The following is an 18,841-nucleotide window of genomic DNA, read 5'->3' on the forward strand; positions in this document are numbered from 1 at the left end:
TAGAAGACAGACTATTCACTTGCCAGCCTCGGGGTTGATAGTAAAAATAGAAATTTAGCCCTAGCAATGGTTCTTAGAACCAGTATGAAAGTCTAAATAGCCCTTTTTAATACTAGATGTGGCCAATAATCGATAATTTATTTTTACCTTTTTTGCCTGGCATAATTTAGCCCTGGCAAAGGTTCTTAGAACCAGAAAGAAAACCTCTATGGCCATTTTTAATGATAGGTGGGGCCAGTAAATGATATATTTTATACCTATTTTGTCTGGCCTAATTTAGCTCTGGCAATGGCTCCTAGAACCAGAAAGAAAATTTCAATGGACCTTTTTAATGATAGGTGTGGCCATTGATCAAGTTTAGATTCCATAGATTTCTGCCTGGCATAAGTTAGCTGTGGCAATGGTTCTTAAAACCAGAAAGAAACCCTCAGTGGCCATTTTTAATGTGAGGTGTGGGCATTGATCAATTTAGATTTCATAGATTTCTGCCTGGCATAATTTAGCCGTGGCAATGGTTCTTAAAACCAGAAAGAAACCTCTACAGCCTTTTTGTAACGCTAGATCTGGCTGTTGATTTATGAAAGATCTTATAGTTTTCTAGCTTTGGAGAATAAGGGATGGAACAAGTGACAAATGTTCCCTGGAAGAGACAACACTTGTTGGGCACATCAGAAGAAGAAAGAAGTCTGAAAGAAGAAACCAGAAAGCAAGAAAATGTCTCCATACCAAGACTGTTGGCCTTCTGCTGTTATGTCATCATCTATGCTGTGTGGTAAGTTTGGCTGAGTCTTACAGTCCCCCAAGGTTTTAGGGTATGGGTGGGGTTCATCTTCCACTACTTTATGCTAATCAGAGTAACCCTGCATATGAAATAAAAGAATGCACCACTGTGTATTGTGAATCTTAGGAGTAAAACTCCAGTATCAACTGAAGTAACGTTGATTTTTTTTTTCTCAAAGGCATGTACCACACCAACTTAGAAGACAGACTATTCACTTGCCAGCCTGCGGGGTTCATAGTAAAAATAGAAATTTAGCCCTAGCAATGGTTCTTAGAACCAGTATGAAAATCTAAATGGCCCCTTTTAATACTAGATGTGGCCAATAATTGATAATAGATTTTATACCTTTTTTGCCTGGCATAATTTAGCCCTGGCAAAGGTTCTTAGAACCAGAAAGAAAACCTCTATGGCCATTTTTAATGATAGGTGGGGCCAGTAAATGATATATTTTATACCTATTTTGTCTGGCCTAATTTAGCTCTGGCAATGGCTCCTAGAACCAGAAAGAAAATTTCAATGGACCTTTTTAATGACAGGTGTGGCCATTGATCAATTTTAGATTTCATAGATATCTGCCTGGCATAATTAAGCCGTGGCAAAGGTTCTTAGAACCAGAAAGAAAATTTCAATGGACCTTTTTAAGGAGAGGTGTGACCATTGATCAATTTTAGATTCCATATATTTCTGCCTGGCATAATTAAGCTGTGGCAATGGTTCTTAGAACCAGAAAGCAAACTCCAACAGCCTTTTACTAATGCTAGATCTGGCTGTTGATTTATGAAAGATCTTATAGTTTTCTAGCTTTGGAGAATAAGGGATGGAGCAAGTGCTGACAAATTTTCCTTGGAAGAGACAACACTTGTTCGGCACATCAGAAGAAGAAAGAAGTGTGAAAGAAGAAACCAGAAAACAAGAAAATGTCTCCAGACCAAGACTGTTGGTCTTCTGTTGTCACGTCATCATCTATGCAGTGTGGTAAGTTTGGCTGAGTCTTACAGTCCCCCAAGGTTTTAGGATATGTGTGGGGTTCATCTTCCACTACTTTATGCTAATAAGGGTAACCCTGCATATGAAATAAAAGAATGAGCCACTGTGTATTGTGAATCTTAGGAGTAAAACTCCAGTAGCAACTGAAGTAACGTTGATTTTTTATTTTTTATTTCAAAGGCATGTACCACACCAACTTAGAAGACAGACTATTCACTTGCCAGCCTGCAGGGTTGATAGTAAAAATAGAAATTTAGCCCTAACAATGGTTCTTAGAACCCGTATGAAAATCTAAATGGCCCTTCTTAATACTAGATGTGGCCAATAATTGATAATAGATTTTATACCTTTTTTGCTGGCATAATTTAGCCCTGGCAAAGGTTCTTAGAACCAGAAAGAAAACCTCTGGCCTTTTTTACTATGAGGTGTGGCCAGTAATTGATAAACGGTTTTATACCTATTTTGCCTGGCCTAATTTAGCTCTGGCAATGGCTCCTAGAACCAGAAAGAAAATTTCAATGGACCTTTTTAAGGAGAGGTGTGGCCATTGATCAATTTTAGATTCCATAGATTTCTGCCTGGCATAATTAAGCTGTGGCAATGGTTCTTAGAACCAGAAAGCAAACTCCAACAGCCTTTCTGTAATGCTAGATCTGGCTGTTGATTTATGAAAGATCTTATAGTTTTCTAGCTTTGGAGAATAAGGGATGGAACAAGTGCTGACAAATGTTCCCTGGAAGAGACAACACTTGTTGGGCACATCAGAAGAAGAAAGAAGTCTGAAAGAAGAAACCAGAACGCAAGAAAATGTCTACAGACCAAGACTGTTGGTCTTCTGCTGTCACGTCATCATCTATGCTGTGTGGTAAGTTTGGCTGAGTCTTACAGTCCCCCAAGGTTTTAGGGTATGGGTGGGGTTCATCTTCCACTACTTTATGCTAATAAGGGTAACCCTGCATTTGAAATAAAAGAATGAGCCGCTGTGCATTGTGAATCTTAGGAGTAAAACTCCAGTAGCAACTGAAGTAACGTTGATTTTTTTATTTTATTTCAAAGGCATGTACCACACCAACTTAGAAGACAGACTATTCACTTGCCAGCCTCGGGGTTGATAGTAAAAATAGAAATTTAGCCCTAGCAATGGTTCTTAGAACCAGTATGAAAGTCTAAATAGCCCTTTTTAATACTAGATGTGGCCAATAATCGATAATTTATTTTTACCTTTTTTGCCTGGCATAATTTAGCCCTGGCAAAGGTTCTTAGAACCAGAAAGAAAACCTCTATGGCCATTTTTAATGATAGGTGGGGCCAGTAAATGATATATTTTATACCTATTTTGTCTGGCCTAATTTAGCTCTGGCAATGGCTCCTAGAACCAGAAAGAAAATTTCAATGGACCTTTTTAATGATAGGTGTGGCCATTGATCAAGTTTAGATTCCATAGATTTCTGCCTGGCATAAGTTAGCTGTGGCAATGGTTCTTAAAACCAGAAAGAAACCCTCAGTGGCCATTTTTAATGTGAGGTGTGGGCATTGATCAATTTAGATTTCATAGATTTCTGCCTGGCATAATTTAGCCGTGGCAATGGTTCTTAAAACCAGAAAGAAACCTCTACAGCCTTTTTGTAACGCTAGATCTGGCTGTTGATTTATGAAAGATCTTATAGTTTTCTAGCTTTGGAGAATAAGGGATGGAACAAGTGACAAATGTTCCCTGGAAGAGACAACACTTGTTGGGCACATCAGAAGAAGAAAGAAGTCTGAAAGAAGAAACCAGAAAGCAAGAAAATGTCTCCATACCAAGACTGTTGGCCTTCTGCTGTTATGTCATCATCTATGCTGTGTGGTAAGTTTGGCTGAGTCTTACAGTCCCCCAAGGTTTTAGGGTATGGGTGGGGTTCATCTTCCACTACTTTATGCTAATCAGAGTAACCCTGCATATGAAATAAAAGAATGCACCACTGTGTATTGTGAATCTTAGGAGTAAAACTCCAGTATCAACTGAAGTAACGTTGATTTTTTTTTTCTCAAAGGCATGTACCACACCAACTTAGAAGACAGACTATTCACTTGCCAGCCTGCGGGGTTCATAGTAAAAATAGAAATTTAGCCCTAGCAATGGTTCTTAGAACCAGTATGAAAATCTAAATGGCCCCTTTTAATACTAGATGTGGCCAATAATTGATAATAGATTTTATACCTTTTTTGCCTGGCATAATTTAGCCCTGGCAAAGGTTCTTAGAACCAGAAAGAAAACCTCTATGGCCATTTTTAATGATAGGTGGGGCCAGTAAATGATATATTTTATACCTATTTTGTCTGGCCTAATTTAGCTCTGGCAATGGCTCCTAGAACCAGAAAGAAAATTTCAATGGACCTTTTTAATGACAGGTGTGGCCATTGATCAATTTTAGATTTCATAGATATCTGCCTGGCATAATTAAGCCGTGGCAAAGGTTCTTAGAACCAGAAAGAAAATTTCAATGGACCTTTTTAAGGAGAGGTGTGACCATTGATCAATTTTAGATTCCATATATTTCTGCCTGGCATAATTAAGCTGTGGCAATGGTTCTTAGAACCAGAAAGCAAACTCCAACAGCCTTTTACTAATGCTAGATCTGGCTGTTGATTTATGAAAGATCTTATAGTTTTCTAGCTTTGGAGAATAAGGGATGGAGCAAGTGCTGACAAATTTTCCTTGGAAGAGACAACACTTGTTCGGCACATCAGAAGAAGAAAGAAGTGTGAAAGAAGAAACCAGAAAACAAGAAAATGTCTCCAGACCAAGACTGTTGGTCTTCTGTTGTCACGTCATCATCTATGCAGTGTGGTAAGTTTGGCTGAGTCTTACAGTCCCCCAAGGTTTTAGGATATGTGTGGGGTTCATCTTCCACTACTTTATGCTAATAAGGGTAACCCTGCATATGAAATAAAAGAATGAGCCACTGTGTATTGTGAATCTTAGGAGTAAAACTCCAGTAGCAACTGAAGTAACGTTGATTTTTTATTTTTTATTTCAAAGGCATGTACCACACCAACTTAGAAGACAGACTATTCACTTGCCAGCCTGCAGGGTTGATAGTAAAAATAGAAATTTAGCCCTAACAATGGTTCTTAGAACCCGTATGAAAATCTAAATGGCCCTTCTTAATACTAGATGTGGCCAATAATTGATAATAGATTTTATACCTTTTTTGCTGGCATAATTTAGCCCTGGCAAAGGTTCTTAGAACCAGAAAGAAAACCTCTGGCCTTTTTTACTATGAGGTGTGGCCAGTAATTGATAAACGGTTTTATACCTATTTTGCCTGGCCTAATTTAGCTCTGGCAATGGCTCCTAGAACCAGAAAGAAAATTTCAATGGACCTTTTTAAGGAGAGGTGTGGCCATTGATCAATTTTAGATTCCATAGATTTCTGCCTGGCATAATTAAGCTGTGGCAATGGTTCTTAGAACCAGAAAGCAAACTCCAACAGCCTTTCTGTAATGCTAGATCTGGCTGTTGATTTATGAAAGATCTTATAGTTTTCTAGCTTTGGAGAATAAGGGATGGAACAAGTGCTGACAAATGTTCCCTGGAAGAGACAACACTTGTTGGGCACATCAGAAGAAGAAAGAAGTCTGAAAGAAGAAACCAGAACGCAAGAAAATGTCTACAGACCAAGACTGTTGGTCTTCTGCTGTCACGTCATCATCTATGCTGTGTGGTAAGTTTGGCTGAGTCTTACAGTCCCCCAAGGTTTTAGGGTATGGGTGGGGTTCATCTTCCACTACTTTATGCTAATAAGGGTAACCCTGCATTTGAAATAAAAGAATGCACCACTGTGTATTGTGAATCTTAGGAGTAAAACTCCAGTAGCAACTGAAGTAACGTTGATTTTTTTTTTCAAAGGCATGTACCACACCAACTTAGAAGACAGACTATTCACTTGCCAGCCTGCGGGGTTGATAGTAAAAATAGAAATTTAGCCCTAACAATGGTTCTTAGAACCCATATGAAAATCTAAATGGCCCCTTTTAATACTAGATGTGGCCAGTAATTGATAATAGATTTTATACCTTTTTTGCCTGGCATAATTTAGCCCTGGCAAAGGTTCTTAGAACCAGAATGAAAACCTCTATGGCCTTTTTTACTATGAGGTGTGGCCAGTAATTGATAATCGGTTTTATACCTATTTTGCCTGGCCTAATTTAGCTCTGGCAATGGCTCCTAGAACCAGAAAGAAAATCTCAATGGACCTTTTTAATGAGAGGTGTGGCCATTGATCAATTTTAGATTTCATAGATATCTGCCTGGCATAATTAAGCCGTGGCAATGGTTCTTAGAACCAGAAAGCAAACTCCAACAGCCTTTTACTAATGCTAGATCTGGCTGTTGACTTATAAAAGATCTTATAGTTTTCTAGCTTTGGAGAATAAGGGATGGAGCAAGTGCTGACAAATTTTCCTTGGAAGAGACAACACTTGTTGGGCACATCAGAAGAAGAAAGAAGTCTGAAAGAAGAAACCAGAAAGCAAGAAAATGTCTCCAGACCAAGACTGTTGGTCTTCTGCTGTCACGTCATCATCTATGCTGTGTGGTAAGTTTGGCTGAATCTTACACTCCCCCAAGGTTTTAGGGTATGGGTGGGGTTCATCTTCCACTACTTTATGCAAATAAGGGTAACCCTGCATATGAAATAAAAGAATGCACCACTGTGTATTGTGAATCTTAGGAGTAAAACTCCAGTAGCAACTGAAGTAACGTTGGTTTTTTTTATTTATTTCAAAGGCATGTACCACACCAACTTAGAAGACAGACTATTCACTTGCCAGCCTCGGGGTTGATAGTAAAAATAGAAATTTAGCCCTAGCAATGGTTCTTAGAACCAGTATGAAAATCTAAATGGCCCCTTTTAATACTAGATGTGGCCAGTAATTGATAATAGATTTTATACCTTTTTTGCCTGGCATAATTTAGCCCTGGCAAAGGTTCTTAGAACCAGAATGAAAACCTCTATGGCCTTTTTTACTATGAGGTGTGGCCAGTAATTGATAATCGGTTTTATACCTATTTTGCCTGGCCTAATTTAGCTCTGGCAATGGCTCCTAGAACCAGAAAGAAAATCTCAATGGACCTTTTTAATGAGAGGTGTGGCCATTGATCAATTTTAGATTTCATAGATATCTGCCTGGCATAATTAAGCCGTGGCAATGGTTCTTAGAACCAGAAAGCAAACTCCAACAGCCTTTTACTAATGCTAGATCTGGCTGTTGACTTATAAAAGATCTTATAGTTTTCTAGCTTTGGAGAATAAGGGATGGAGCAAGTGCTGACAAATTTTCCTTGGAAGAGACAACACTTGTTGGGCACATCAGAAGAAGAAAGAAGCCTGAAAGAAGAAACCAGAAAGCAAGAAAATGTCTCCAGACCAAGGCTGTTGGTCTTCTGCTGTCACGTCATCATCTATGCTGTGTGGTAAGTTTGGCTGAATCTTACAGTCCCCCAAGGTTTTAGGGTATGGGTGGGGTTCATCTTCCACTGCTTTATGCTAATAAGGGTAACCCTGCATATGAAATAAAAGAATGCACCACTGTGTATTGTGAATCTTAGGAGTAAAACTCCAGTAGCAACTGAAGTAACGTTGATTTTTTTTATTTTATTTCAAAGGCATGTACCACACCAACTTAGAAGACAGACTATTCACTTGCCAGCCTCGGGGTTGATAGTAAAAATAGAAATTTAGCCCTAGCAATGGTTCTTAGAACCAGTATGAAAATCTAAATAGCCCTTTTTAATACTAGATGTGGCCAATAATCGATAATATATTTTATACCTTTTTTGCCTGGCATAATTTAGCCCTGGCAAAGGTTCTTAGAACCAGAAAGAAAACCTCAGTGGCCATTTTTAATGATAGGTGGGGCCAGTAAATGATATATTTTATACCTTTTTTGCCTGGCATAATTTAGCCCTGGCAAAGGTTCTTAGAACCAGAAAGAAAACCTCTATGGCCATTTTTAATGATAGGTGGGGCCAGTAAATGATATATTTTATACCTTTTTTGCCTGGCATAATTTAGCCCTGGCAAAGGTTCTTAGAACCAGAAAGAAAACCTCTATGGCCATTTTTAATGATAGGTGGGGCCAGTAAATGATATATTTTATACCTTTTTTGCCTGGCATAATTTAGCCCTGGCAATGGCTCCTAGAACCAGAAAGAAAATTTCAATGGACCTTTTTAATGAGAGGTGTGGCCATTGATCAAGTTTAGATTACATAGATTTCTGCCTGGCATAATTTAGCTGTGGCAATGGTTCTTAAAACCAGAAAGAAACCCTCAGTGGCCATTTTTAATGAGAGGTGTGGCCATTGATCAATTTTAGATTTCATAGATTTCTGCCTGGCATAATTTAGCTGTGGCAATGGTTCTTAAAACCAGAAAGAAACCCTCAGTGGCCATTTTTAATGTGAGGTGTGGGCATTGATCAATTTAGATTTCATAGATTTCTGCCTGGCATAATTTAGCCGTGGCAATGGTTCTTAAAACCAGAAAGAAACCTCTACAGCCTTTTTGTAACGCTAGATCTGGCTGTTGATTTATGAAAGATCTTATAGTTTTCTAGCTTTGGAGAATAAGGGATGGAACAAGTGACAAATGTTCCCTGGAAGAGACAACACTTGTTGAGCACATCAGAAGAAGAAAGAAGTCTGAAAGAAGAAACCAAAAAGCAAGAAAATGTCTCCAGACCAAGACTGTTGGTCTTCTGCTGTCACGTCATCATCTATGCAGTGTGGTAAGTTTGGCTGAATCTTACAGTCCCCCAAGGTTTTAGGGTATGGGTGGGGTTCATCTTCCACTACTAAATGCTAATAAGGGTAACCCTGCATTTGAAATAAAAGAATGCACCACTGTGTATTGTGAATCTTAGGAGTAAAACTCCAGTAGCAACTGAAGTAACGTTGATTTTTTTATTTTATTTCAAAGGTATGTACCACACCAACTTAGAAGACAGACTATTCACTTGCCAGCCTCGGGGTTGATAGTAAAAATAGAAATTTAGCCTTAGCAATGGTTCTTAGAACCAGTATGAAAATCTAAATAGCCCTTTTTAATACTAGATGTGGCCAATAATCGATAATATATTTTATACCTTTTTTGCCTGGCATAATTTAGCCCTGGCAATGGCTCCTAGAACCAGAAAGAAAATTTCAATGGACCTTTTTAATGATAGGTGTGGTCATTGATCAAGTTTAGATTCCATAGATTTCTGCCTGGCATAAGTTAGCTGTGGCAATGGTTCTTAAAACCAGAAAGAAACCCTCAGTGGCCATTTTTAATGTGAGGTGTGGCCATTGATCAATTTAGATTTCATAGATTTCTGCCTGGCATAATTTAGCCGTGGCAATGGTTCTTAAAACCAGAAAGAAACCTCAACAGCCTTTTTGTAACGCTAGATCTGGCTGTTGATTTATGAAAGATCTTATAGTTTTCTAGCTTTGGAGACTAAGGGATGGAACAAGTGCTGACAAATGTTCCCTGGAAGAGACAACACTTGTTGGGCACATCAGAAGAAGAAAGAAGTGTGAAAGAAGAAACCAGAAAGCAAGAAAATGTCTCCAGACCAAGACTGTTGGTCTTCTGCTGTTATGTCATCATCTATGCTGTGTGGTAAGTTTGGCTGAGTCTTACAGTCCCCCAAGGTTTTAGGATACGGGTGGGGTTCATCTTCCTCTACTTTATGCTAATCGGTTTACACTGCATATGAAATAAAAGAATGAGCCACTGTGTATTGTGAATCTTAGGAGTAAGACTCCAGTAGCAATTGAAGTAACGTTGATTTTTATTTATTTATTTCAAAGGCATGTACCACACCAACTTAGAAGACAGACTATTCACTTGCCAGCCTGCGGGGTTGATAGTAAAAATAGAAATTTAGCCCTAACAATGGTTCTTAGAACCCATATGAAAATCTAAATGGCCCCTTTTAATACTAGATGTGGCCAGTAATTGATAATAGATTTTATACCTTTTTTGCCTGGCATAATTTAGCCCTGGCAAAGGTTCTTAGAACCAGAATGAAAACCTCTATGGCCTTTTTTACTATGAGGTGTGGCCAGTAATTGATAATCGGTTTTATACCTATTTTGCCTGGCCTAATTTAGCTCTGGCAATGGCTCCTAGAACCAGAAAGAAAATCTCAATGGACCTTTTTAATGAGAGGTGTGGCCATTGATCAATTTTAGATTTCATAGATATCTGCCTGGCATAATTAAGCCGTGGCAATGGTTCTTAGAACCAGAAAGCAAACTCCAACAGCCTTTTACTAATGCTAGATCTGGCTGTTGACTTATAAAAGATCTTATAGTTTTCTAGCTTTGGAGAATAAGGGATGGAGCAAGTGCTGACAAATTTTCCTTGGAAGAGACAACACTTGTTCGGCACATCAGAAGAAGAAAGAAGTGTGAAAGAAGAAACCAGAACGCAAGAAAATGTCTACAGACCAAGACTGTTGGTCTTCTGTTGTCACGTCATCATCTATGCTGTGTGGTAAGTTTGGCTGAGTCTTACAGTCCCCCAAGGTTTTAGGGTATGGGTGGGGTTCATCTTCCACTGCTTTATGCTAATAAGGGTAACCCTGCATATGAAATAAAAGAATGCACCACTGTGTATTGTGAATCTTAGGAGTAAAACTCCAGTAGCAACTGAAGTAACGTTGATTTTTTAATTTTATTTCAAAGGCATGTACCACACCAACTTAGAAGACAGACTATTCACTTGCCAGCCTCGGGGTTGATAGTAAAAATAGAAATTTAGCCCTAGCAATGGTTCTTAGAACCAGTATGAAAGTCTAAATAGCCCTTTTTAATACTAGATGTGGCCAATAATCGATAATGTATTTTATACCTTTTTTGCCTGGCATAATTTAGCCCTGGCAAAGGTTCTTAGAACCAGAAAGAAAACCTCTATGGCCATTTTTAATGATAGGTGGGGCCAGTAAATGATATATTTTATACCTTTTTTGCCTGGCATAATTTAGCCCTGGCAATGGCTCCTAGAACCAGAAAGAAAATTTCAATGGACCTTTTTAATGAGAGGTGTGGCCATTGATCAAGTTTAGATTCCATAGATTTCTGCCTGGCATAATTTAGCTGTGGCAATGGTTCTTAAAACCAGAAAGAAACCCTCAGTGGCCATTTTTAATGTGAGGTGTGGGCATTGATCAATTTAGATTTCATAGATTTCTGCCTGGCATAATTTAGCCGTGGCAATGGTTCTTAAAACCAGAAAGAAACCTCTACAGCCTTTTTGTAACGCTAGATCTGGCTGTTGATTTATGAAAGATCTTATAGTTTTCTAGCTTTGGAGAATAAGGGATGGAACAAGTGACAAATGTTCCCTGGAAGAGACAACACTTGTTGGGCACATCAGAAGAAGAAAGAAGTCTGAAAGAAGAAACCAGAAAGCAAGAAAATGTCTCCATACCAAGACTGTTGGCCTTCTGCTGTTATGTCATCATCTATGCTGTGTGGTAAGTTTGGCTGAGTCTTACAGTCCCCCAAGGTTTTAGGGTATGGGTGGGGTTCATCTTCCACTACTTTATGCTAATCAGGGTAACCCTGCATATGAAATAAAAGAATGCACCACTGTGTATTGTGAATCTTAGGAGTAAAACTCCAGTATCAACTGAAGTAACGTTGATTTTTTTTTTCTCAAAGGCATGTACCACACCAACTTAGAAGACAGACTATTCACTTGCCAGCCTGCGGGGTTCATAGTAAAAATAGAAATTTAGCCCTAGCAATGGTTCTTAGAACCAGTATGAAAATCTAAATGGCCCCTTTTAATACTAGATGTGGCCAATAATTGATAATAGATTTTATACCTTTTTTGCCTGGCATAATTTAGCCCTGGCAAAGGTTCTTAGAACCAGAAAGAAAACCTCTATGGCCATTTTTAATGATAGGTGGGGCCAGTAAATGATATATTTTATACCTTTTTTGCCTGGCATAATTTAGCCCTGGCAAAGGTTCTTAGAACCAGAAAGAAAACCTCTATGGCCATTTTTAATGATAGGTGTGGCCATTGATCAATTTTAGATTCCATAGATTTCTGCCTGGCATAATTAAGCTGTGGCAATGGTTCTTAGAACCAGAAAGCAAACTCCAACAGCCTTTCTGTAATGCTAGATCTGGCTGTTGATTTATGAAAGATCTTATAGTTTTCTAGCTTTGGAGAATAAGGGATGGAACAAGTGCTGACAAATTTTCCCTGGAAGAGACAACACTTGTTGGGCACATCAGAAGAAGAAAGAAGTGTGAAAGAAGAAACCAGAAAGCAAGAAAATGTCTCCAGACCAAGACTGTTGGCCTTCTGCTGTTACGTCATCATCTATGCTGTGTGGTAAGTTTGGCTGAGTCTTACAGTCTCCCAAGGTTTTAGGATACGGGTGGGGTTCATCTTCCACTACTTTATGCTAATAAGGGTAACCCTGCATATGAAATAAAAGAATGAGCCACTGTGTATTGTGAATCTTAGGAGTAAAACTCCAGTAGCAACTGAAATAACATTGATTTTTTTATTTTATTTCAAAGGCATGTACCACACCAACTTAGAAGACAGACTATTCACCTGCCAGCCTGCAGGGTTGATAGGAAAAATAGAAATTTAGCCCTAGCAATGGTTCTTAGAACCAGTATGAAAATCTAAATGGCCCTTTTTAATACTAGATGTGGCCAGTAATCGATAATATATTTTATACCTTTTTTGCATGGCATAATTTAGCCCTGGCAAAGGTTCTTAGAACCAAAAAGAAAACCTCTATGGCCATTTTTAATGATAGGTGGGGCCAGTAATTAATATATTTTATATCTTTTATGCGTGGCATAATTTAGCCCTGGCGATGGCTCTTAGAACCAGAAAGAAAATCTCAACAGCTTTTTTCTAATGCTAGATCTGGCTGTTGATTTATAACAGATCTTATAGTTTTCTGGCTTTGGAGACTAAGGGATAGATTTTGTACCATTCTGGCCTGTCATAAATGTAGCCCTGGCAATGGTTCTTAGAACCAGTATGAAAATCTAAATGGCCCTTTTTAATGCTAGATGTGGCCAAATAATTGATAATAGATTTTATACTTTTTTTGCCTGGCATAATTTAGCCCTGGCAACGGTTCTTAGAACCAGAATAAAAACCTAAATGCCCCTGTTTAATTCTAGGTGGGGCCAGTAATTAATAAGGAGGACCCGGATTGTGGGGGCAATAGCCTAGCTCTGTTAAAAAGTGCTATTGCTAACATATTGTGAGCTGCCCTGAGTCTAAGGAGAAGGGCGGCAGAAAACTCAAATAAATAAATAAATAATATATATTATACCCTTTTTGCCCGGCATAATTTAGCCCTGGCAATGGTTCTTAGAACCGCAGAGAATAACCCACTGGCCGTTTTTAATGCTAGGTGTGGCTGGTGATGTGTAGAAGATTTTAGAACTTCTGAGATTGGGGGGGTGGGAAAAATGCAAGTGTTCTTGGAAAGAGACAGCCCTTGTTCAGCATGGCAGAAGAAGAAACAAGCCAAAGAAGGAAAAAAAGTAAAAGTAAGTTGATTTGAGACTTTTATTCTTCTGGGCATAATGGAGAGGGGTAGTGGTCTTCCACTAACAGATAGCCCCTTTTGCCAAGGCAAGCAAGGTTAACCCTGCATGTGAAGTAATAGTCTATTCACTATGACAATCGTTAATTTTTCTATCTTATGATTCTTGACAAATGTATCTTTTTTAATATACACTGAGAGCATCTGCACCAAAGACAAATTCCTTGTGTGTCCAATCACCGTTGGCCAATCAAGAATTCTGTTCTTTCCTATTCTGTTTTTAAGGGTAATATTGCAGTAACGTTTATCTTTTATCTCAAGGGCATGTGGTACAACGTCTTAGAAGAGAGAAAACGGAATTGCCCGCCTCCAGTGTTGAGAAGAGAAGAAGGAAGAGAAAGCAAGAATGAACATGATCTTCGCCAAGAATGCAACTCACCCAGTCAATCAAAACTGACCTGTAGGAAAATCAATGGAATTGTAAACCATTAACGCACCACACTACATATTTTAATGCTGTCTCTGTCTGTTGATAGGTAATATAATTTCTAGTTTTCTTGCCTAGCGTAGTTTTATCTGTGGTTTTTAGAAAGAAAAGGTCAAGTATTCTTTTTAAGTGGATTGGATGATGTATATAAGATTCAGTGGTTTTCTTGCCCCTTGGCTATTAGACCAGGCAATGGTTCTTAAAACCAAGAAGAATCTCTATGGCCCTCTCTAATGCTAGGTGTGGTCAGAGATTCTTAAAGTAGTAATTAGTTATTTGGTATGGGATTCAAATTTGAGAAGGCCCCCAAAGCATCCCACATACCAACATAGAGATGGAAATGATAGGGAGTTGATGGGGTGCATTGCTTGGGAGAAAGGCTGCACTGTTCCTTAATTCCATCTGCCCTCAGACCCCCCACGCATGATGGTGGAAATGCCATGGCACCCCTGGGTGAAGGAGGCCTTCCAGTCCCTGAGAGAGCGATGGGGGTGAATCAACACTGGAAGGGTCCAGAGCGCTCAGAGAGAAGGCTCTCCCAGTCCCTGAGGATCCCAAAGGGTCCCTGAGCGAGCGATGGGGATGAATCACACTGGAAGGGTCCAGAGCGCTGAAAGAGAAGGTTCTCCCAGTCCCTGAGGATCCCAAAGGGTCCCTGAGCGAGCGATGGGGGTGAATCACACTGGAAGAGTCCAGAGCGCTCAGAGAGAAGGCTCTCCCAGTCCCTGAGGATCCCAAATGGTCCCTGAGTGAGCGATGGGGGTGAATCACACTGGAAGAGTCCAGAGCGCTCAGAGAGAAGACTCTCTCAGTCCCTGAGGATCCCAAAGGGTCCCTGAGTGAGCGATGGGGGTGAATCACACTGGGAGGGTTCAGAGCGCTCAGAGAGAAGACTCTCCCAGTCCCTGAGGATCCCAAATGGTCCCTGAGTGAGCGATGGGGGTGAATCACACTGGAAGGGTCCAGAGCGCTCAGAGAGAAGGCTCTCCCAGTCCCTGAGGGTCCCAAATGGTCCCTGAATGATGGGGGTGAATCACACTGGAAGAGAGCAGAGCGCTCAGAGAGAAGGCTCTCCCAGTCCCTGAGGATCCCAAATGGTCCCTGAATGATGGGGGTGAATCACACTGGAAGAGAGCAGAGCGCTCAGAGAGAAGGCTCTCCCAGTCCCTGAGGATCCCGAATGGTCCCTGAGTGAGCGATGGGGGTGAATCACACTGGAAGGGTCCAGAGCGCTCAGAGAGAAGGCTCTCCCAGTCCCTGAGGATCCCGAATGGTCCCTGAGTGAGCGATGGGGGTGAATCACACTGGGAGGGTCCAGAGAGCTCAGAGAGAAGGCTCTCCCAGTCCCTGAGGATCCCAAATGGTCCCTGAGTGAGCGATGGGGGTGAATCACACTGGGAGGGTCCAGAGCGCTCAGAGAGAAGGCTCTCCCAGTCCCTGAGGATCCCACATGGTCCCTGAGCGAGCGACGGGGGTGAATCACACTGAAAGGGTCCAGAGCGCTCACAGAGAAGGCTCTCCCAGTCCCTGAGGATCCCAAATGGTCCCTGAGCGAGCGATGGGGATGAATCACACTGGAAGGGTCTAGAGCGCTCAGAGAGAAGGCTCTTCCAGTCCCTGAGGATCCCAAATGGTCCCAGAGCGAGCGATGGGGTTGAATCACACTGGAAGAGTCCAGAGCGCTCAGAGAGAAGGCTCTCCCAGTCCCTGAGGATCCCAAATGGTCCCTGAGCGAGCGATGGGGGTGAATCACACTGGAAGGGTCCAGAGCGCTCAGAGAGAAGGCTCTCCCAGTCCCTGAGGATCCCAAATGGTCCCTGAGCGAGCGATGGGGGTGAATCACACTGGAAGGGTCCAGAGCGCTCAGAGAGAAGGCTCTCCCAGTCCCTGAGGATCCCACATGGTCCCTGAGCGAGTGATGGGGGTGAATCACACTGGAAGGGTCCAGAGCGCTCAGAGAGAAGGCTCTCCCAGTCCCTGAGGATCCCAAATGGTCCCTGAGCGAGCGATGGAGGTGAATCACACTGGAAGGGTTCAGAGCGCTCAGAGAGAAGGCTCTCCCAGTCCCTGAGGATCCCAAATGGTCCCTGAGCGAGCGATGGAGGTGAATCACACTGGAAGGGTCCAGAGCGCTCAGAGAGAAGGCTCTCCCAGTCCCTGAGGATCCCAAATGGTCCCTGAGCGAGCGATGGGGGTGAATCACACTGGGAGGGTCCAGAGCGCTCAGAGAGAAGGCTCTCCCAGTCCCTGAGGATCCCAAATGGTCCTTGAGCGAGCGATGGGGGTGAATCACACTGGAAGGGTCCAGAGAGCTCAGAGAGAAGGCTCTCCCAGTCCCTGAGGATCCCGAATGGTCCCTGAGTGAGCGATGGTGGTGAATCACACTGGAAGGGTCCAGAGCGCTCAGAGAGAAGGCTCTCCCAGTCCCTGAGAATCCCGAATGGTCCCTGAGTGAGCGATGGTGCTGAATCACACTGGAAGGGTCCAGAGCGCTCAGAGAGAAGGCTCTCCCAGTCCCTGAGGATCCCGAATGGTCCCTGAGTGAGCGATGGTGGTGAATCACACTGGAAGGGTCCAGATCGCTCAGAGAGAAGGCTCTCCCAGTCCCTGAGAATCCCGAATGGTCCCTGAGTGAGCGATGGTGGTGAATCACACTGGAAGGGTCCAGAGAGCTCAGAGAGAAGGCTCTCCCAGTCCCTGAGGATCCCGAATGGTCCTTGAGTGAGCGATGGTGGTGAATCACACTGGAAGGGTCCAGAGCGCTCAGAGAGAAGGCTCTCCCAGTCCCTGAGGATCCCGAATGGTCCCTGAGTGAGCGATGGTGGTGAATCACACTGGAAGGGTCCAGAGAGCTCAGAGAGAACGCTCTCCCAGTCCCTGAGGATCCCGAATGGTCGCTGAGTGAGCGATGGTGGTGAATCACACTGGAAGGGTCCAGAGTGCTCAGAGAGAAGGCTCTCCCAGTCCCTGAGGATCCCAAATGGTCCCAGAGCGAGCGATGGGGTTGAATCACACTGGAAGAGTCCAGAGCGCTCAGAGAGAAGGCTCTCCCAGTCCCTGAGGATCCCAAATGGTCCCTGAGCGAGCGATGGGGGTGAATCACACTGGAAGGGTCCAGAGCGCTCAGAGAGAAGGCTCTCCCAGTCCCTGAGGATCCCAAATGGTCCCTGAGCGAGCGATGGGGGTGAATCACACTGGAAGGGTCCAGAGCGCTCAGAGAGAAGGCTCTCCCAGTCCCTGAGGATCCCAAATGGTCCCTGAGCGAGTGATGGGGGTGAATCACACTGGAAGGGTCCAGAGCGCTCAGAGAGAAGGCTCTCCCAGTCCCTGAGGATCCCAAATGGTCCCTGAGCGAGCGATGGTGGTGAATCACACTGGAAGGGTCCAGAGCACTCAGAGAGAAGGCTCTCCCAGTCCCTGAGGATCCCAAAGGGTCCCTGAGCGAGCGATGGGGGTGAATCACACTGGAAGAGGTCAGAGCGCTCAGAGAGAAGGCTCTCCCAGTCCCTGAGGATCCCAAATGGTCCCTGAGCGAGCGATGGGGGTGAATCACACTGGAAGAGGTCAGAGTGCTCAGAGAGAAGGCTCTCCCAGTCCCTAAGGATCCCAAATGGTCCCTGAGTGAGCGATGGGGGTGAATCACACTGGAAGAGGTCAGAGTGCTCAGAGAGAAGGCTCTCCCAGTCCCTAAGGATCCCAAATGGTCCCTGAGTGAGCGATGGGGGTGAATCACACTGGGAGGGTCCAGAGAGCCCAGAGAGAAGGCTCTCCCAGTCCCTGAGGATCCCAAATGGTCCCTGAGTGAGCGATGGGGGTGAATCACACTGGGAGGGTCCAGAGCGCTCAGAGAGAAGGCTCTCCCAGTCCCTGAGGATCCCACATGGTCCCTGAGCGAGCGATGGGGGTGAATCACACTGGAAGGGTCCAGAGCGCTCAGAGACAAGGCTCTCCCAGTCCCTGAGGATCCCACATGGTCCCTGAGCGAGCGATGGGGGTGAATCACACTGGAAGGGTCCAGAGCGCTCAGAGACAAGGCTCTCCCAGTCCCTGAGGATCCCACATGGTCCCTGAGCGAGCGATGGGGGTGAATCACACTGGAAGGGTCCAGAGCGCTCACAGAGAAGGCTCTTCCAGTCCCTGAGGATCCCAAATGGTCCCAGAGCGAGCGATGGGGGTGAATCACACTGGGAAGGTCCAGAGCGCTCAGAGAGAAGGCTCTCCCAGTCCCTGAGGATCCCAAATGGTCCCTGAGCGAGCGATGGGGGTGAATCACACTGGAAGGGTCCAGAGCACTCAGAGAGAAGGCTCTCCCAGTCCCTGAGGATCCCAAATGGTCCCTGAGCGAGCGATGGTGGTGAATCACACTGGAAGGGTCCAGAGCGCTCAGAGAGAAGGCTCTCCCAGTCCCTGAGGATCCCGAATGGTCCCTGAGTGAGCGATGGTGGTGAATCACACTGGAAGGGTCCAGAGCGCTCAGAGAGAAGGCTCTCCCAGTCCCTGAGGATCCCGAATGGTCCCTGAGTGAGCGATGGTGGTGAATCACACTGGAAGGGTCCAGAGCGCTCAGAGAGAAGGCTCTCCCAGTCCCTGAGGATCCCGAATGGTCCCTGAGTGAGCGATGGTGGTGAATCACACTGGAAGGGTCCAGAGTGCTCAGAGAGAAGGCTCTCCCAGTCCCTGAGGATCCCGAATGGTCCCTGAGTGAGCGATGGGGGTGAATCACACTGGAAGGGTCCAGAGAGCTCAGAGAGAAGGCTCTCCCAGTCCCTGAGGATCCCACATGGTCCCTGAGCGAGCGATGGGGGTGAATCACACTGGGAAGGTCCAGAGCGCTCAGAGAGAAGGCTCTCCCAGTCCCTGAGGATCCCACATGGTCCCTGAGTGAGCGATGGGGGTGAATCACACTGGAAGGGTCCAGAGCGCTCAGGGAGAAGGCTCTCCCAGTCCCTGAGGATCCCACATGGTCCCTGAGTGAGCGATGGGGGTGAATCACACTGGGAAGGTCCAGAGCGCTCAGAG

At 43.6% G+C, this 18,841-nt stretch overlaps 1 long non-coding RNA gene across 1 annotated transcript; it reads left to right on the plus strand.

Annotated features, from left to right (window-relative positions):
* Positions 1-1,551: 1,551 nt before the first annotated feature.
* LOC139173836 (uncharacterized) lies at positions 1,552-3,520 on the plus strand. The gene is made up of 3 exons (XR_011560237.1): positions 1,552-1,756; positions 1,949-2,633; positions 2,825-3,520. It is a non-coding gene; the product is annotated as an uncharacterized lncRNA (long non-coding RNA).
* The last annotated feature ends 15,321 nt before the right edge of the window (positions 3,521-18,841 follow it).

The sequence above is a fragment of the Erythrolamprus reginae genome, chromosome 11 (genome assembly GCF_031021105.1).
Source record: "Erythrolamprus reginae isolate rEryReg1 chromosome 11, rEryReg1.hap1, whole genome shotgun sequence".
Classification (NCBI taxonomy): Eukaryota; Metazoa; Chordata; class Lepidosauria; order Squamata; family Dipsadidae; genus Erythrolamprus; species Erythrolamprus reginae.